General features: G+C 40.4%; 1 long non-coding RNA gene across 3 annotated transcripts; it reads right to left on the bottom strand.

Moving 5' to 3' along the window:
* Positions 1 to 9,124: 9,124 nt before the first annotated feature.
* Positions 9,125 to 20,503, bottom strand: LOC135443176 (uncharacterized). 3 transcript variants are annotated; one of them, XR_010438862.1, is made up of 3 exons: positions 20,012 to 20,483; positions 18,790 to 19,087; positions 9,125 to 9,337 (listed from the first exon to the last, which is right to left on the bottom strand). It is a non-coding gene; the product is annotated as an uncharacterized LOC135443176 (long non-coding RNA). The 3 variants fall into 3 exon arrangements; XR_010438861.1 differs by lacking the exon at positions 9,125 to 9,337 and having other exon boundaries at positions 18,259 to 19,087; positions 20,129 to 20,503; XR_010438860.1 differs by lacking the exon at positions 9,125 to 9,337 and having other exon boundaries at positions 18,259 to 19,087.
* Between the last annotated feature and the right edge of the window lie 853 nt (positions 20,504 to 21,356).

The raw sequence follows: 21,356 nt of genomic DNA, 5'->3' as shown, positions 1-21,356 counted from the left end.
GTGGGTTATGCCACAGTTTGACTGCATCTGGGTGTTACTGTGGTGATATATGGACATGGTCCTCTCCTTAAACTGTTAATGTTTCCACAAAGATTAAACATGTCTTCCTGTCTATCCACCTTCCTAGCCTGATATGTGATATTTCTTCTAAGGTTTCATTCCTGTTTAGCAAGGGCACCTCTCCTGCATCTCGACCTGGGGAAAAAATGAAGGAGACATGGAGGCTGGCTGAAGAGGTCTACCAGTTGATAATCCTGAGGCACAAAGTAAGAAAACTTCTTAAGTCAGGACATACTGTGGCAGCACATCTCAAATAGTTGTTTTGCATTTTGGCCAAAATATTTCCTTTTTTAAAAATATCAGAGTCTTTCAGCCCCCAGTAGAAAAACAAAGCAAATAACAAAACACCAAGTCAACAGACCAAATAACTAAAAATCACAGAGAGAACATCTGCTTCTAGGTGCAATTTCAACATGTTGAAGCCTGACATATTTGTTGATGGATTTATGAATGTTTTTGAGCATTTGAAGGACCAGTAGATGATGCATAAGAATATGCTGCAGTTTCTTAACTTTTTAGCAACAATAACTGTTATGGTAATTTAAGTTCCCTGGGAGTAGTTTATCTGGTACTGTTTTAACAATATTTTTATACACTAGGGGAATGGGCCTCCTACACAGAAACTCTCCTGCAGAGAAACTGTATAAAACTACTCAGTGCCTTATTTGCAGTAACTAAGTCTCATAATGTTACTATGATGTGGCTTAAAGGCCTTATCCTTTATGTGATCCTCTATGGATCACCCAAGGAGCAGATTTTCTATGACTTGCTCAATCTTACACTGAAAAAGCACAAAATGGCCAGGAGTGGATACTTGAATTTGTTTGAATCTTGTTCTAATCCTCAAAATCCACAGATACTTTTGTGCTACTGTAACACTTCAAGGAGAAGCATCTTTAATTTTGTACTGTACATTTGTCAAGGCATGGAAGGAATACAGATGAGACAGGTACTTAGAAATAACGGTGTTCCTTCCTTCTTTATCAATTAGCAAATCAAGAATGTGCAATGCATATCAAACAGAGAAATAATTACATGATTTTTTTCTTCTAAATCTGAAAGCACACACTCACTATGGCTGAAGACTATCCTCCTGTATCAAGGATGAAAACTACACTATTCAAGAATTTCAAGATGAGCAGCATTGTCTTAATGCATACCTCAAACAAAATTTGCTGCTATGAGTAAGAGCTCCTATTGTTTTTATTCAGTTTATGTAAGTGGCTTTCTCTACATGACTTCTGCATGTGACAGTCTGTGGAAGGGGAAAAATGTCATTGTATGTTCAGTTGTGACTTTATGCATATTCAGTATTTATGGTGGCACTGCTTGAGCAAACCTGTGATTAATGATCAGTGCCATCCATCTTTCCTTAAAACAGCTTCCTCAGTGGCAAAAATGCAATGGTGCAAATCTCAGATAACATAAAATTGAGGCCTAGTCTGGTGTATTTTTTTTTAATACTTTTATGTTGTCTCATGTAACAGCTCCAGTCACCATCAAAAAGGTTCAGTTTTAGGTGTTGTGCAGGAAATATTCACTTCATGATTTCCTAGGTAATGCTTTACAGCTTTTTTCAAGGTTTTGCAGGTCTCTTTTGAAATCTTGCTAAATCTTGCTATTTTCTGAAGTTTTGGCACAATGCTTTATCTCCATCCACATTCCTGTTTATAGCTCCATAACTATTCCTTAAAATGTGGGATGAAACTGTTTGAAGAATGGGATGTGTTCTGGCATATGATAAAATTTAAATAAATATAGTTACACTTGGAACACATAATTAATGGAGTTCTCATAACAGTTGCTGTAGGAAATAATGTTACAAACACTGTGTTGGCAGACATTTAGGCTTTGTCTAATCTCCTTTGATTTAAAGTACATTGAGGCTTCCTTTAGTCTGTAGCACTACCTAATCTTTCAAAAAATTTGAATCAAACATAATTTGATCATAGCAGACTTAGAAGCCTTAATTGATGACTTCAAATCAAGAGTACATCAGTGAATTAGGAAGTAGTAAGTTTACCCTGGGTAGAACTTTGAATATTGGGATTTTACTTGTTTTTACTGGAATAGAGTAGTTCATCAAATTTTGCCACAACTACTTCCCTATTCAGTCTATAAGCTTTCAAAATTTTCCAACTTAAATACACCCAAAAGTGCATTAGTATCTTCAAAGGAAGCCCTGTCTCTGTAAATGTATAGGAACTAAAGCAGTGCCCATCATCAAAATACCAATGCTTTTAAAAGGAAAAATAATGTCTTTTTCTTCTTCCTAGCTGGCACATGTTCACTAGCCATGTATGAGTCCTGCTGACAAAGATTCAAAAGATTAGCTTTGTCTTTACACCTAAATATGAAGATGCACATGGACAATTTTTTCCTTATCATGCCAGAATCTAGGCCAGTTCCTTATCAAATAATGTCTCAGGAAGGTGGATCTGGTAATCTGGAGACTGTACTATCAGGACAGACACATCACAGGTTATTGGGGTTATTTGTGCCTGTGCAAAAGGGTGAAAAATAATCCTCACATCAACTCAAAATGGCATCACGCTCTTTCTCCTCTTTTCAGAAATCTTTCACAAAAAATTGGTGTCATAAAATGAGATTTGAGGAGCCCAAAATACATTGTCTCAGGCTCTTCTTTTAAATCAAAGCATGCCTTGATGAGTTCCATAGTACATGCCTAACATGATTATCTCCTGGATGTTTGTCCACACTTTCCCACTTGTACATCAGAATTCCAGGGGCTGTGTTTGGCCTGAAATTCAGGGAACCTAGAAGCAACAACTCTAAACTGAATGCTTCCATGCCACTTCACACCCAGACTAAAAATCCTGTCTAGCGGTGTGCTTACCAAAGTCTGGGATTCAAGTCCCTTCTGAGGATACAGGCAGGTTTTGGAAATTAAATTTCAATTTGAGTAGAAATCGGTTAGTGTTTTAAAAATAATTTTTTCTTTTGAAATTTGCGTTTTAATATTGGATAGATTTCTAAGTTCTTTAATTCCAAGCATCTCTCAACCCCCAATTGCAGTTTTTACTAGCTCCATAAATTAGTCTGTAAACAGCAAAGCCGTAGATGTTCTAGCATCTAAACTAGACGTTTATGGGATCCTGTGTCTCATTCCTGTAGAACCTGGGGCACCTGGATGCAAGTCCTCTGTCTATCTATCTAATATTAGTATTGGCTGCATACTGCCAGTGTGAACCCAAATGTAAAGAAACCTCCCTCTGGCTAAGCCATTAAATGCTGTGCCAAGTGTATCTCAGCTGGAAGTGGCTTTTTCCATATCTTCCCAATCTCATATGAGTTGTTTTCCCATCCAAAGGTTATGAAATATCTGGGTCAGCAGGTATAATAGAAAGGTAAGTGGGAAAAAAATCTATTTTTGCGACTCCTGAGCCCCTTTTCTAACAATTTATTGAAATAAGATGTCATGCATGCATATGCATAATTGATTTCAGATGTGTGATAAAGTTGCCAGAGATATACTCAGCAGAAATAACTGTAATTTTTTCAGATGTGCTCTTTTCCCATCAACTTGGCCTCCAGAAGAAAAATTCAGCCCGGAAAGAAATGCATTCATTCTGCTGGGCACCTGCTGCTGTGTCTCCTGTCCTCAGCTGGGAGAGCAGGGAAGGCTGGATGCAATCCTGGCATCTGCTATGACTGGACTTGCTCTCTTTGCACCTTAACGTTTTTGCAATTCTGATTTCTTTTGTAATCATTGTTTTAGCCCTGTTCTCTCTCTGATATTGACACTGCTTCAGGAGCAGCAAACAACATGCTGCAGTGAGAGGAAAGACTCCTTTTCAGTGCTTTTAGCAATGTGACCTTAAGTATTGATTTATAGCCTGCTGCAGTGCTCTAGTGCAAAAGGGAACTGCGGTAATTAAGTTAGTATCTGCGCTTTCTAAAATAGTGCTGAGCTGCAACAAAAAGGGACCCTTTATTTTTCCTCTCTGCCTCTCAGTGAATGCAGATGCAGGCACTGCCCTTTGACCCTGCTCAGCTTTCCCCAGCTGCAGATTATTTTTCTCTCTCTCTGTGCCTTTAGGTGCTGATAGACAGAGTAGAGCCCATTAATTCATGTGTCTGACTTTCTTTTTTAGTGCAGGCAATGGAGTAAGTCCCTACACTTGTACCTGACTTTTAAAACATTTTTTTGTCCTTATGGGGGTAAAAAAAGAGCAGTGGCTAAGGAGATATAGGAAGAATTAGAGAATTCAGCAGAGTGGGTGGTCATGATGCAGCTCAAACTAGAAAGCAAAACCTTTTACAGGAAAATTCCCACTTCTCAGCATGACACATTATTCTGAAACTCATGTATAAAGTAACAGGGTAAACACAATGAGAAATCTCTTTTGTATTCCATTATAGTCATTAGAGAAATAGGCCACAAAAGGTAATGGCAATAAAACTGAGTACTTTGCAGTGAGCATGTAAATTACATGTTAATGTATGCAAATTAGAACACCATGTTCAATGTCCATAAAACTACAAAATACAGCTAATTAATGGTAGGTAAGATGCTTCATTTTATATTCACAGAGTTGCAGGGGAGGTAGTATATTTTTATAATTGTGGAACATTGGCCTTGGGGAACACATCAAACATTCAGTTTCCCTCCTCCGGCAAATTTGCCCAGCACGCTGGAAGTAATTGCCTTTCTGCTTCCTCACCCAAGGTCCTACTCCGAGATCAGTCTCTGAAATTAGAAGTGAAAAAAAAAAAAAGATTCCCAGTTTTACAATTACATTCTTGTGGAACTAGTTCTTATTAGTGTTAATATTGTCTCTGTTCCGCAAAATGCCTAAACACATTTGGTACCTTTGGCATATCTGAATGGATTCTGTAACTGAATCCCCAAATGGATACAGGCTTCATAAAACCCAGCTTTTTAGGTAGCATGTTGCCAGAAGAATTCACAATTCAAGTTCCCAATACAATGTGAAAACAGAGCACCTGAGAACAGATTTACAAAAAGTGACTCATCCAGGAAAAGAGGCAAAGGGAGCATAGGGGTCAAGCCCCACTGCTGGAAGATACAAACGGCACCAACAGGACAAACTTGTCTGCCCACATTCTTGAATTCTGCCTGAGAAATAGCACTGGTTTTAAGGCTATATCTATCCTGTGCCTGAAATTAATACCCCTATCTTTTCAACTATCCATCTGACAAAGTGAAGGGGCCCAGGTCATGATGGAACAAAGCCCTGTGAAAGTCATGTGTAGGTATGTGGGTGCCTATGTGCATGTCTGTGTGCAGCCTGGGAGAGTGCTGCAACAGGAGTGGAATGAAAAAATGAATATTTGAGGGTACACATAAACATTAACACAAGCAATGAATATCAGTGACAGGTCTTCTGGGCTCCCTTTTGCTGTAAATGTGCTTGCACTCTAATTTGGGTCACAGAATCACAGGATCACAGAATGGTTTATATTGCAAGGTATCCTAAAGATCATCTTGTTCCAACCCCCCTGCCATGGACAGGGACAATTTGCAGTGTACCAGGTTGCTCAAAGCCCCATCCAGCCTGGCCTTGGTCACTTCCAGGGATGGGGCATCCACAGCTTTTCTGGGTGTCACTGTTCCAGTGTTTCAAAAATTCCAGTGAGTCAAGAATTTCTTCATAATATCTAATTTAAATCTGCTTGTTTTTAGTTTGAAGCCATTATCTGTCATCCTGTCGCTAGAAGGCTTTGTGGAAAGTCCTTTGCAGCTGTCTTGTAGCCCCCTTAGGTACCTAGAGATTCTATAGGGTCTCTCAAGAGCCTTCTGTTCTTCAGGCTGGACAACCCCAAGTCTCTCAGCCTGTCTTCATGGGGAAGGTGCTCCATCCCTCTGATCATATTTGTACCCCCCCTTTGTACCTACCCTAATGGGTCAACATCCTTCTTATATAGGGGCCCAGAGCTGGGCACTGGGGCAGCTGTCTGGGTGGTGCCCCCAAGAATGGAGTAGAGGGAGCTGCTGGTCACAAGGGAGTTCTCTGGATGTCCATCTGTGTGCCATGGGTCTGTGGCCATGCCAGACTCCTCTGAGCTCCCTGCTGAGAAGCCCTGTGGAGCCCATGCAAAGGCAGATCAGCTCAGTTGCTCGGCAGAGCTCCCTGCCCACTCCAAGCTGGGGCAGCTTCCCAGACACAGCCCCTGTGTCCCTGCACCAGAGCAGCTCCAGGATGTGCTGCTCCTCCTGGATGTCACTCCACCACAGTGGCTGCTTCTCCCTGCAGAGGTCCAGTGCAGCAGAGGAGTGACCAGTTTGGAAAGAAATCCCAGTTACGTGCCACAGATGAGGAGCGGATGTGTTTTGTGCAGGGTCTTATTTAATAGGCACTGAGTTGAGTGGTGGTGATGAATGTAATATGTCTTAGGTACCCGAGACAGAGGTTATAATTTGCCAAATACTTTTCATGAGCCAGCAGTTCTCTTTCTGGAAAGCTGCTCAGTTTCAAACAAAACATTTATCTTATGTGCATGTATGTGTGGGTATATATACATAAATATATATAAAATCTGCACCTGTTTGGCAAAGCAGTTGAACTTTGATCAACTTCAGGTAAATGCTTACCTTGCAGTTCATGTAAAAATTAACCCCATTGCTAATCATGTGTCTAAGTGTTTTCTGATTTAAGATGGTTTTCAGGATCAAGGCCCTAAAGAGGACAAATTAGTGCAGCTGTTTCAGACAAGAAAATGGAGGTTGACATAAAAGAGACACAAACACACAAAAGTACATGAAATATTGTAAGGGCTTTTAAGCAGAAGAAGGAAAAAGATGTATGATAAAAGTTATGTGCTTACAGAGAGAAACAACATAGAAAATAAATGTTAGACTAGGAGGAAAAAAGGGAAAGAGAAAGTGGAAATAGGGGATACTGGAATCTCAATTTAAGGCAGAACACCTTTTCTTATGTTAATAACTTAAACAAACATGCTTCATTGGCACTCACAAATTCTGTCTGTATTCTGACTTGTACCCATACTGCCTCACATTTTGTCATGCTTCCATCTGCTAAGGAATTTGGAGAAAATGTGCTTGGAAGCCTCTTATTACAGGGACTCTTAATTACAGGATGGATGCAAAAAATGAGTGTAGAACTTCATTTCCTACAGATTAAAGGAAAAATTGGGGGGGCTGGGGCAAATTCTGGTGAATGGGGTATCTAAGAAGTAATCCTGCACAAGAGCAGAAGTTTACCTGCATGTAAGGCATCTTTCAGACTATCAAGGAACTAAAACTGCCTCACCACCACTGCACAGCAGTGCCTGTCACAGACAGTGCTCTTTGGAGAACTGCTGATTCAGCATGTGATATGCAGAGAGCTTGAGCAGATGCAAACTCGTGACAGCTATGAAAGGTCTTTGATGACAATGATGCTGTATTTTGATAGAAGAAGGAAGATGGATAGAGAGAAGGATCTGACCAATAAAATATGCTGGTACTCCAATAAAATATTCTCATACTAAAGCTTTTCTAATGTCTTCACAGAGCTTCAGGCTAATCAGATACTCCAAGTTATTTGCATTAATTATTTACATCAGAGGCAATTGGGAATAATTTTTTTTTTCTTCATCCCTGTCACCTTTTAATTCTGAACTAAAACTATTGGAAAAGTCAAAGGTCTTTACCCAGGCTGTGACCATTAGCACAGTTCTTTTCTCCCCTCTCTCTTGCTTTCCCTTGCTGCCATGTGCTATATATCTTGGACAGAGCACAGCAAATCTAAAACTGATGGCCTTGTTTCTTTTGCTTTTTTGGCCCAGCACAAGCTCAATACCTGCACAAGAGGGGAGCAGGATTAGCTTGGGAAAGAAAACAAAAAAGCCTCTGCCAAAATAATAATCATAATATTAGCACACAGCTGTAGGGAGTAATTTTTTGGCATCTACAGCCAAATGCTCCCCGCTCCCTCCTGCACTCTGTAACCCTACTTCTGCTTTTTAGTTTTTCACTGGCTACCAGATTGTCTATTTTGTTGTCTCACTCTAGAGTCCTGTGGTTGCTCCTTGGTGGTGACAGCAGCAGAAGCAACTAAAGGGACTTTTGTGTGTGTGTGTGTGTGTGTGTGTGTGTGTGTGTGTGGTGGTGACTCACATGAATGTGATATTCTTGCAGACTTGAAACGTGCTTCAAGGACTTGATGCAGTTTTTTTGATCTTGATCTTGTTCATTTGGAGGGAGGAGGAGGGGAAAAGTGAGAGGGGGAGACAGAGAGAGAGAGAGAGGGAATGCTGCTCTTGGCAGAAGATACAGGCAATTGGCTGCTTTATGGCTTTGCCTTGATGTGTGTTTAAAAAACAGCTCAAAATTTGGCACAGAGATATTTTTCCCACTTGTTTTACTTCTAAATATTCTTCAAAAGCTTCCATGGGATATAGAATATTGCTTTGATCAAATGAATATACTTTATGCTGAAGTTTCTCGTTAATACTGACTTCAACTCATATTGTGCCAAATTTTTAATTTCAGATTTGAATTCAGATTTTCTGTAGCCTGTAGACAATAGAAAAGTAGGACAATTTCCCCTGTGGACCATGTTATTTTACTGATGTACATTGAAGTTTCAGAAGATAAGGATGAGTGAGAGAAGAAAATATTATTAAACTTGCTTCTTCAGCAAAATATTAATGTGACTGAAGAAAGGCTGAATGTACACAGGGAGTGTACCCCAGACAAAGATGTTTTGGGAAAGATTCATAGCTTGAATTATCTTCCTGTAAAGCCCCCATATTTGCATTCTTACCTAATCCTTGTCTGAGCTGTTTGAACTACTCATATTTGAGAAATTTTCCAGAAATATCCAGGTATGGGCCATGATGTGTGTGTCACCAGGCTTCTTACTCCTGCTCAGTCATAAACCATTTCCTGACAGCAGTCTTTTTCACACTGCTTTATGATCTCATTTGGAACCTATAATGTAAAGACATGGATTTCTTTCTTCCATTAAGGCTTTTTCTTTGGGTATTTCCATGAGCCAATGTTGATTAAACATCACTGATACAAACAAAAATCCCAACACTCGAAAAAAAATTTGTTATGATGCAGCCCTCACCCTCCAGGCTGTGTTACTGTTGTGTTTCTCATTTTAGCTGCTTTGCAAGATGAAAATTTGCCATTGCAGTATGGTTCTGCTCACTTATTAGACAACACCAGTGCTGCAGTTTGTGTATCACCTGCTGCTTTCAATCCATCTCTAATTTCAAGTAGCTGTCTTTTCATGGGCTGCCACAGTCAAGATGTTGTTTCTTCCTGGTGCAGTTGCAGGATCTAGTAAATTAGATGGACAGATTTTAGTGAAGGATTTTGGATTCCGGACCTCATGTCACTTACCGAGAGTTAATAATATTCAGGTAAAGAAAGAATTTTATTCATTTATTTTGCCTGAGACAGTTACATATGGGATGATTTATTTAGTTGTGAGTAAATAAAAGTGTTTAGTAGATCATGTAAAGCCACAGCTGCCTCTCATCACTTGTACCCTACAGTGCCACCCTGATGCCCTTACCCTGTGCAGCCTGCACACAGGGGAGGGCACAGAGGGAACACTGGGCTGCCAGGTGCTCTGCTGGGGGAAAAATGAACCCACTGACAGTCAGGGATAAGGGGATTCCCATAGGCCATGCTAATTCAGGGGCTGTGATTCGAGACTAATGCCCTCAGTTAACATCCCGTGACAGAAAACAGATTTACCTTATGGTGTATGTTACAGGCTCCCACAGGGGGAAGCATGCTGTCCTCCAAACGTGGAAAAATAGAGAGCAAAAATCAAATTCCTGAGAGAAAAGGCCACTTTTGTGGCACTTTGCAGCAGCTTTTACAAAAGGCAGGAGAGGGAAGTGCATCTCCTCCTTAGCTGCCATGCTGACTGATGCCAGAGAAGTTCAGCAATGACAAGTATGCCATTATTTTCGTCCTGGAGGTCTGCAATGTCATGTGCTTGTGATCTGTCTTCAGCTGCTAGACCCAGACAAGTGGAATTGTCCAGGCAGCACTGCAGCAGCAGAGAAGCCCAGCTGTGCCAGGGCCACAAACAGAACAGTGTTTTCTGTTTAGTGCCCACCAGCAGGGAATTCATGTTATTTACTAATACTCCACCATATGCCAGGACTTCACTTGCCAGTTCATGAGCACCACCTTGTGCTTTCTGATGTAGATGGGTGGCCCACAGATGGTGGGTGTGAAGGGTACCCTTCTCAACTAAACCCATCCTAAAAATTATATTTTTTAAAATATATTTCTACTTGGAAATGTGAGTAGTAGGGGCATTGCATGGTGGGGTTACATGTGGCAATGGAGGAGGCTCCAGGAGGCTCCTGACAAGGTGGTTCAACCAGCTGGTGTGTGGAGGACACTTTGGTTGGTGCTGTGAGCGCTCCTGGTGTTTGCCGTGTGGTGTTGGCAGTCAGGAGAAGCTAGGCAAGCTGGGAATAGAAATCAGAGTTCAAAACAGCATGGATGCTCAGTCCCCAAAGCTGCTGCCTGCAGTGCAGTAGGTGTAGCACAGGGCAGGATGGTGTAGACACCGGCCGCTGATGCCCCCAGAGGGCTTTGCACACTGCTTTTAACTCTACTTGCACTTGGCCTTTCTGCTGTGGGAGCACAATACATACTCCAGACCCAAAGATGTGTCACAGAAAGGTCCTGGTTCCTCCCCCCTCACCCCAGTTTTAAGCCATGGTGACCTCAGAGAGCACGAGACTGTGTCTTTTATTTTTTTTTATCTTTGTGAAAGGAGTCTTGTTTGCTTGCTGGCCCTTGCACACCAAGGCACTGTTGTGTTACTTAAAATTGTAAATTATGTCTGTTTAAGAAAATGTCAGTGTTTTTTAAAACAGAATAACAGAACTGGAAAAGACTTGGCTGTGCTGTTTGTTACACGAGTTGCAGGCAGGCAGAATGATGCATTCACCATTATGAGCAGATTCAAGGAGACTAATGACTGCTGCACAATATAGCTTCAGTTCTTCCAAGTAACATGATAGTTGTTTCTTTGCTTGCCAGCAAGATTATCTGAGCAATGTTAATGCTGGTGTGCTGAAGTATAGGGGACCCATCAATATGGAGCTGTGCCTACCAACAATAACTGAAATGACCTTTCTATTAGGGAAAAAAGAAAAAAGAAAAAAAAGAAGGCTGTAGGATAAATACAGTTTTGATGAAGGGATTTGATTTCTCTGGCACCTCTCATTGTACATATGGGTATTTCTTGTATATTCCTCAGGAGTTCTCTAAAACAGTTACTCAGCTGTTGGATAGGACTAAGTTTTAGTGAGTATTTTTTGTTGACAGCTTCTAAAAGCATGCTAGGAGAATCTCTCCTACTATATATTACTGATAAATGCTTGACAACCATGTTGCTTCCAACATGGATACTCACTGCAAACCTCAGATCCTTTGAGAAAGAGATTGAATTCAGAGAAGAAAAAATATTCTGCTTCACAGTTGATGCCTGCCCTTGGAGAAATTCCTCTTTTTCCACCCCAAATGAAGACTTATTGTTCCTCAATATAAGAATAGCAAAAAACTCTAAACCAAACAAAAACAGGAAAAAACAACAAAAAAACCCCAAACAAACAAAAGAAACCCCAAACAAACAGCAACAACAACAACAACAAAAAAAACCCAAAGCCCAAATAAACAAACAAAAAATAAAGAAATACAAAATAAAGAAAAAAACAGCACCTGGATCTTTGCTGTCAGTGTTAATTTTTTGTGGAACAATATACAAACACAAAGGAACTTAGAGCAAGAACTGTAGTGCTTTGCAGTTTTCCCTCAGGAAATGACATGAGAAAATGGCCTAAACATGTGGACTGTTTCCCTCTAGTTGCATCAGAGTCTGGCTTGGCTTTGATTCACCTTAGATACCCAGAAGAAATTAGAAGGGACTTTGACTGCAGTGACTTTGTAGTGGCTGCTTGGTATATTTTTGTTTGTCCACTTGTTTTGAAATATTGCTCAATGCTTCTACTCCCTTCCTCAGCAGAGGTGCTGTCTTTCCTGTGTTTTTTCACCAAACACTGAGGTTAAGCTTTGCTCTTCAGTGGTATCATTTTGAGAGCCCAAAAGTGAGGCTTCAGCCACAAGAAAATGGAAATGATTATATTGACATATATGTTTTCTTACTAAATAAGGATGAAAAACTAACAGTGGGCTTCAAACTGGATTTGTCTGTGTGGGCATACCATGCTTGACATGAAACATGTTTACCAAAATTTTTTCCCATGAGAATCACAGTTTTCCTCATCTGACATGCAGGTTTCTCATCAGAGGAACTGGGATAATATGGTATTTCAGCCACTACCAAGGTGACTCAGAGCTCTGGCACCTCAAAGGTAACAAGTCTGAACTATGATCGCCCTTTTGCCTTTCGCACCTGGGCCACCAAGGACTAACTTTTTTGGCTTTATTTCTGTAGGTGTAATTTTTTAAAATTTAAGATTTTCAGAAGAGATTAAAGGTTCAATGCAAAGGATATTGAAGTCAAAAGGGGTTTGATTTTCATTGAGTGACTAGTAGTTATTCGTCTTGGAACTCAGACCAATTTTGAAGCCTGAGATTCAGACTAGTTATCACTAAATATAGCTAGAAACCTGACCACATATTTCTATTAAACTGACATTAATGGGTACAATGATATGATACATATTTGCTTAATGTTCTTCCAAGCCAGAACAAATTCATCTCTTTTTTTGAGTTGTCAGCTTCTAGTTCACAGGTGAATGGGAGGATCTATGTCTTTTCTTCAATGTGTGACAGGTTTATAGAAACCCCTGAAAGCACAGCTTTTGGATGCATTGCAAAAGAGGGGAAAATGTTTTCTTTCTCTGGCTAGCAGCCACCATCTAATTTTAGCTGCAATCTTCAAAGGCTGTGGAATAGGCACTGCCTCTTCCCCAAAATGTGATTTCCCTGGCCTTGACACACACTGGACTAAGTTGCTATTCACTGCTAAATTTGCTTGCGTGCAGCTAAAGCCTGATAATCTTGGGTCTCAACTAAGCCAAAGCTCTTTAACTTGTTTTATTCTGCTAGGCCATATTAAAGAACAAAGCAAAACAAAAAAATCCAAATGAAATAAACAAACAAAACCCAACAAACCAAGCCAAACCAACAAGCCATCTTACTACACCTTACTAATTAAAAAGAATTGTGTTAAGTTGGTAGCAGTCCAGATGCTGAAGGAAAAGCTGTTAATGTTTCAGGAGAAGATGGTGCTCATGGATCCCTACAGAGCCAACACTTAAGCATGGAGTTCATGATGAAAAAGCGAAAAATAAGGTGCCATTTGCCTTTATTCATATTTTGGGGGACAGTTTCAGACATAATTGTATCTATTTCTCTAAGTCCACTTTCCTGCACTATTTGGGTACGTGCTAAGGGCCTGCAATGTGTAAGGTGCTCATATTAGCAACATCACACTGCTAAACAGCTGCTTCCCTCCCAAACAGGAGTGTATTGACAGGGGGAAAAAAGTCCTGATACTGCTCCATTGCTGTGTCTGAATATCATCCCCTCTTCCACACCTCTATGTGCATGTGTGTATATACATAGACATATACACTCTCACATATATCTATCTATATCTATATCTTTGTATATGTATATATATATATATACATTCTCACGTATATAGTTTTCAGTAGGATTTCTGGATTAAAGGTTATTTTATTGGCATATTTATACTCATTCTTATGTACAAACAAGGTTTCTTAAACTCATGTTAGCAATCCTCTAAATAAAACTGAAGAATATAATGGAGACTGTGAATTTAGTACATATTTAGAATTTTTTTAGACATAGCTGCATTTTTTTCCATCTCACTTTTTCAACTTGTAGCTCTTCAAAGTGTGCTGAACAAGCCAGTCTACAAAAGCTAAACCATATTTCTCAGAGTAGGAGTGTCTTCTGAAATGTACAAAACTTTAAAAAAAAAGAAAAAAGGGAAAGAAGAGAGAAGAGTTGTTCCTCTTGTTCAGCATGGCCCTACTTCTCCCCATTTTGATTCTACTTCCATTTCTCACAGAGATCAAGTAGGGCATTTAGGTCTTTCATTTGAAATGCAGGAAGCAAATGGCTCATATTCCAGCAGCTGTCTTTTAGAGCCTCATTTCTGCTCTGACCTTGCTTTCTTGCCTCTGTTGTTGGCATCAGTCGTTGTTTAACAGAATGAGAAAGTTCCATAGTTAATTATTCTGCTGTCCAGTCCCCCTCTAAGTCTGTCTTGTAATAACAAAACATAGGATCAGACATCCATGTGAATGCTAACTTCATTCCTCAGCTAAAATGCCATGGTTTATCTGGCTGAGGGTGGGATTTCCAAAGAATCCTAAGAGGGTTAGGTGGCTGAATCTCATTGAGATTCAACAGCCAGATCACATTAAAAAAAAAAAAAAAACAAAATTCAAACAATTAAAAAAATCACATTTTAAACCTCAAATCATGTGGAAATATTCTGCTATTAGGAAAAAAAATATTTTAAAGATTAAGTCTGATTTAAGTTCTTGACTAAACTCATGGACCTCTGGGGCCCTGTTCAAGGGGTTACAGTGCATATAGACAGCCCAAGACTGCAAAAAGCCAATAAAAGGAGTAAATAGGACACAAGGGCTGGAGAAAAGGTTCATACTTGTTTATCTAACCATTCCATTAAAAGCAATGAAAGTCTGTTTCTTTTCTCTTCACCTCCACTAATGACTCTTCCAAATAGCTCTTGGAGACTTTTAGGAAGGTTTCATAGGAAAAGGAGAACCTGTATGGAAAATGTTGGAGCAAAAACTGATTTCCCCACTACATCTGCCTGATGTCTGGTAGGCATCCCTATAAGGAGATCACAGGGGATGCTTGTGTCAAAACTTTTGAAAAAAAGGGTTCAGATAAATAAATATCAATTGAGTCAAGTCAGGTGATCAGATGCTCACAACACTCACATGTGTTTGTGGTTTACTTTTATTTTTGAGATGTGTTGGCCTCAGCTCTAAGGGTGGAAAGTACATAAGGAATTTTAATTGGCACTCCTCAAAAATCACATTCTTGAGCCAACCTGGCTTGCTGGAGAGATTAATTTAATGTATAGACATAAAAGAAAACATAGATTTGTCTTTGGAATATGCTTGTCAAACAGATTTCAAAATTTTCATTGTTTCCATGTCAGCATCCCACAGCTACCCCAGCAATCACACCACACCTGAGGAAAACTAAGCATAAAAAACAGGCATAAGGCCAAAGAGTGATATTTACCCCCTAGACTGAATAAGAGGTAATGCAAAGTCATCCTGTCTGGTGGGAGTTTTGGAGAGGGTTAAGAGTTTAAGCAGGATGTGTGATGTTCTTTAGTGACATAGGGGGAACTGCTAGGGATGAGGGGCAAAAAAGCTGGTTCCTCCTCATATTCCTTGACATAACTCTTGATCCCAGAGGAACAGGGGAACCAGGACTGAAGTGACTCCTGGAGGTGGTGAGTCAGAGGCACACAGGGCTGGAAATTGAGGAACTGCACTTGAGCTCCTGATCCTCTGAAAGACACCTTGCTGGACTCAGGAGCATTTAAAGTAGCTTTCTCCCCCTTTTATCCTGATATCCATATTTCCCCTGATCAATAGAAGACTTACCTATATGCTTGTCTGGTCTATTTTCATGTCTGAACTAATATTTTTATATCATGAGCTGTTCTAAAGAGGAAACACATGGGCGCTGGCATAGCTCCTAATACAGTACGCTTTAAGATTAATGCCAGCCAACAGCAGCAGGGGAAGACTGTGAGTCTTAACAAAGTGGAAAGAAATTCTGCTCAGAAAGAAATTGGCTTGGTTTGGCTTGCTAAAAATCACTCAAAAAGCTGGGCTGGTCAAAGAGAAATTTTACCAACCCTTGCATCCAAGTAAGCAGCAGCAGCAGCTAACTTCTGCTCGCCTCTTTCTGGAGCAGGGACAGCTGTGTGCAAGTTAAGATCCGTGAAGCCCTTGGTGTGCTTTGGAGAAACACAATCACCCAGGCTAAGCACATGTAAAAGCATTTGTCAGCACTGCCATTTCGCTGGGCCCCAGCTCCACTACCATTTCGAGGGGTAGAGAGACAGGAGAAAGAATGACAAGTTTGAGGAAGGACAGGGAAAGGCCATCCAGAGCTGGAAGCAGGGGAGTGTCACAGAGCCACGTTCATCCATCTGCCCATCCAGCTCGACCTGGACCATGGAGGAGTCGGCGCCCCTGCATCTAATAGCGAGCAGGTGTTTCACTTTAAAGCTGCTCCCAGTTGGCAGCTGGGGTTTTTATGAAGGGATTACGAGCAGTTGTTTCACAGAAAGAGAGAAAACACTGTGCAGAGGCACAGGCACTGCCCTTGATGTTATCATTACCCTGCTGGCCCGCCACATCCTCTGGTCTAAATCTCAGAGGCAGATGTGCACAACACTGACCTCTTTGTCCTGCCACCAGCACCTGACAGAGCTCTGGCAAACCTGAGCCTTATCCCTTCCTCAGGGTTGGAAATGATTCCTAGGTCCCTCATAACCTCTTCTCCAGCTGGCATTTCCCTCCCTTGCCTTGTTTCCTGGTGGCTGTGTGTCAGCCCCTTGCCCTACCTGTCTGTATGCACAGCTGAAAAACAGCTGTAGAGGTGGAAACACTGCAGCCAGATGTTGCTGACAGAGCAAGGAGAGGAAAAAGAGAACTGCTGAGCATCTGCCAAGACAGAAGCAACTCACAGCAGCTTTATCAAAATGCCACAGTGAGCGCTATGTGAAAAAAAAAAATGTCATTTTAACCTTTTAGAAATGAGTCCTGTTAGCATGGGTGTATGACATTTTTGAAGCTCTGCTCTCTATAATCTCTTCTTTCATCTGGAGTGATCTTTTCATTCATATCCATGCAACTATATTTCTGGGAAAATTTGCATTTTCTGGAGAGCTCACTGATCTTTAGCTGCAATTGAATCTTGGGATGTTGGTCCCCGCTCCTGTTCCCTGGGACAGGAGTCTGGAAAACGTGAGGCCATCTTTCCAGACCCAGAGTTTTTGTCAGCTCTGTGGTCATGAAGTGATTCCACCAGTCTGCCTGGCTTCCCATTGGGAGCAAATGTGCAGTAATGTGAGCAAATAGGAGCTTGTGTGCATTGTGCCAACTTACACCACTGCAGGTGGGTATTGCGGCCAGGGAAGCAAGCAGAGAGAACTGTCCCCCTTCTTTCGTCATTAGGTACATCATTAGGGTGGGATTTTTTCCATCCAGGTAGATTGGTGAGTCAGACAAATGTAAGAAGGAAAGGTTTAAGTCCATGGGAATAGGAGCTGGCACACATGAGGTTTACACTCAGCTTTGTCAGTCACCTGCAAGGTCACTTCACAAGAACAGAGTGTCGTGTAAACAAAGGCAATTATTTGCTATAGAATATGTGATTATACTACAAATGAGCTCAGCTGAGACACTTTAAGAATTAAATTACCAGAAATCAATGTTAACATGAGGACCAGGAGACAGGATGAGAAAGAGACAGTACAGAGACTCTGACTGGGTGTTTTGAGTGAATTCTTAGTGCATCTACTAGTTTTGGAAAAATTATAGTTAACCACTATTTCTTTACCCATCTACAGCTGCTGCTGTCACTGTTCCTATAGTCCATTTTTTTCCTAAGACCGTATGTATCATCAGTGTTTTCAATGATACATATACAGACACACATCTGTTTCCTGCATTTCACTAGGATGTGTTATATATTGTTTGGCTGTATTCATGTGGTCATGAATTCTATAATTCCTAGGACAAAAAGTGTTGATAGAGCTTTTCTTCCAGGCTGGTAGACACCTGGTGGTGGTCCATGGTGAGGCAAGCTCCAGCACCAAGCTTGGTGTCCAAGGTTGCAGACAGGCTCGGTAATGCACAGGAAGGCTGGGAAACTGCTGGCAGGTCCTTGGCTCCTCTTGGTTTTATACCTCAGTCTTCCAGGATGCTGTGCACTTCTCTAGAGAAGCCTCACAGAGGGGTTGAGTTGGAAGGGACCCAAAAGATCATCTAATTACAACTCCCCTTCCATAGGTAGGGACATCTTGCCCTAGATCATGTTGCTCAGAGCCCCATCCAATCTGGCTTTTAAAACTTTGAGCTTTGCAATCCAGCATACTTCGTTTGTTTGGCTGGATAAACATGCAACAGCTTTTTAAAAAATGAAAATAAAACACTTGTGATTCAGAGTTAAATTCCTGTTCAGTACAGAGATATTTATTATTATTTTTGCTACTGTTATTTGCATTTTAGATTACACCAAATAACTCCATTTATCTGGCTAGACATTTACAAACATCTTGGGCTAGCTATTTTACAAAAGCATAAAGATAGCTGGTGTTCCAAATAGCTTACATAAATTTCACACCCCTAGCTCATTCAACAAATTTTCTGAAATCATTCTGAACAAAAACACTCTTGCTGTTATAGGATCAATAATTTTCTAGGAGTTGATCTCAGAATGGAAGCTGTATATTTTTAAAAGGCAGGGAATGTAATGCACGTTTTCTTCCTTTTCCTAGGTTTTTTCTCATGTTCGCATTGTTTTTAAAATTTGTTTCTGATGGTCTGTTTCCATTATGCTTCTATCCCTTTCTCCATGATCACTATGTTTTCTTTTATACTCAGAAAAGACAGTATTTATGACAGGTGCAAAATGAGATGAAAACTGACAACATATGAAACACTTTACTCATAGCAGTGAAAAGTAAATCTTCTCACCTTTCAAGAAGTCACCCTCTTCCCCCTTCATTCAAAAGCTGCTGTGTGTCCTAGGCAGCAGGATTCGCAGCTCTGTCTTCTCAGTTTTGTCATGTGGTTTTGGAAAGGAGATAGTTTGTATAAATCAGCCAATGGGCTTGGAGGGAAGGCAGCAAGGAACATGGTCTTGATCCCAGAATTTTCTCCTTGCTTCACTTTGACCTCTTGTTTTCTGGATTTGTCTTCTTAATTGATGGCTACCAGCTGTGTAGGACTTCCTGAACTGTCTTGTTTCTGTGTGTTGCTTCTTCAGGAAAGTCTGATAAGGACAGAGAGTCACAAGCAATCTGTAGGGGTCCCTTAAGAGAGTAGCCCCCTGAAAAGGCTTTCTAGACTCAAATTTAAAAATTGGCCCTGAGAAAAAGTAAGACTGAATAGTACAATGTTTTTATGGCCTTTGCCAAAGAGGCAATTCAGATTCCTAGTACGATTCTTACACAGGGAAAGAACTCCAAATACTACTTCTGAGTAGATTAAACAGAAGAGAATATTTCACAGAAAAGTGATAGTTAAAGCATGCAATTTTTGTATCTCCATATATAAGGAAACCACCACCCTGGTAATTAAAGGTAACTAATTCTATGGGGCAAGGAAAGTCCCCCTTTCACATTCAGTTCCCCTTGCACTGTCCTCCCACCCAAAACCACAACAGAAGGTGAGATGTCTTGGAATAAAGGGCCCACATTTTGATATGGTTTTATATTCTTTTGTGGTGCTAATGAATCTTTAGATTATTATAATGATATGTATCCTCCTGTGTTGTTACAGAAATACTTATAGTAAGTTACATAAATATATCAATAATTTATACAGATTATGCAAACAGTTGCCATCCAGGCTCAAACCTAGGGAAGACTTTGAAGATAACAAGAACAAGGCTATGTTTGTGCAAGGGTTTTTGTTTTATGGATACCCAAAAGGAAAGCAAATGTAAAAGAAAAAGGAGACATGCAAAAATCAGAATCAAGTCAGAATGAACCAGGTTTTAAAGGATTCTATAAATTTAGACATGAAGCACTCAAGGGAAGAGATTTTTATCCTGATCAGCTCTGCAAAGCAGCACTTGTCACCCCACCTCCCTTTCAAAATTACATCAATGAATTAACTTAGCCTAAAGCAAGACATGTCAAATCAAATACTTCAATATTTTGGATTTTACAGAAAAAGACTGACTCTTCCATACATTTGCCCACCAGCCTTCAGTTCAGCTCCTGGATTTCTGGGTGAGTACACTCAGGATTCAGTGATCCAGACAGGAGGGGAATTTTCTAGGCTAATGTTGTTTACTGTTGAGCTATACCTGTGGAAAAGTAGTGACGGATTTTGAAACATGACTGAAGACAACAACCTTGAAGATATGCTAAGTTTTCCATCCTTAAATTGAAATGGTTTGTCTTCCAGCAATGCTGGTGATCCACAGCCCCTATAGATGCGATTGTCTTCTTCCCTTCCTTCCCTCACATCAGGTTTTTCCTCCTCAGACTAACCAATTGTTATAGCTTAAAGGTAAACATACATCTACACCTAATCTACCCACTTATGCTCATCACCATTAAGAGCTTGTGTTGCAATCATACTGTTGTTATTATATTTCCAAAGTCCATACGTTCTGGGTGGCTTTCTCACATACAACTCTTCCCAGCAGTGTAGTTCCTTGTGGCTTCTTCAGGGCTCCACCAGAGCTCTCAACCCACCCCCTTTTATCCTAGTAACCTTCACGAGCCACAGCTGCTGCCCAACTAAGGACTTCACAGCTGTGGCTCATTTAGACTAACTAGAACTGGGGCAAGGCCCCTTCTACAGTACATGGATTTTACAGGGACTCCTACTATACTACCATAAGCTTGCAGTGTCTTTTTCTTGAGTATCTGCTGACAGTAGGTTAAGAACTTACAGTAAATGCTGACTTTGTAGTACCAGCCAATTCATGTATCCATCACAGTGTAAAAACTTGGCCTTCTGAATAACTCAGCCAGACCCATCTAACTGATATAAAAATCATGAGTAATAACAATGTATGATTTTTTTGGTTATTCTCAATAAAAGTGTTGACCACTACCTGTTGACATTATTGTTTGAACTTAGTTTTATTTTGAAGCCTGTAACAAAAGTTATCAAAGGCTGAAGTGAACAAATATCAGTTTTACTGTTTCAAGTACAATGCTAGGTAGTGTCCCCAAAATCATATATGAAATCATACTCTTTAAAACCAGTTGAAACTAATTGCACTTGAACTATGCAGGAAATTTGTGAACATCTGCTGTTTAATGAAAGAAAACATCTAGTGATTTCTGACCCCTAGTGCTCAGTCTTCACTTGAAAAGCCCTTTTGAAGCAGAGAAAATTGCACATCACTTTTAAGTGCAGAAGTAGGGAATTACAATACATTAGTATACCAGGGCTTTATGTACCTATAAGCCTAGACATATGTTCAGCACATCCTAAGCAAAGTGTTCATTGGCTTTTTTTTTTCTGTTTTGAGACCTGACTGTTTCAAAGGACAATTTTATCTAATTGTTCATTTCTCT

This window comes from Zonotrichia leucophrys, chromosome 2, assembly GCF_028769735.1.
Source record: "Zonotrichia leucophrys gambelii isolate GWCS_2022_RI chromosome 2, RI_Zleu_2.0, whole genome shotgun sequence".
Lineage (NCBI taxonomy): Eukaryota > Metazoa > Chordata > Aves > Passeriformes > Passerellidae > Zonotrichia > Zonotrichia leucophrys.
The sequence above is the reverse complement of the archived record's forward strand: the minus strand, read 5'-3'. Positions and strand labels throughout refer to the sequence as shown.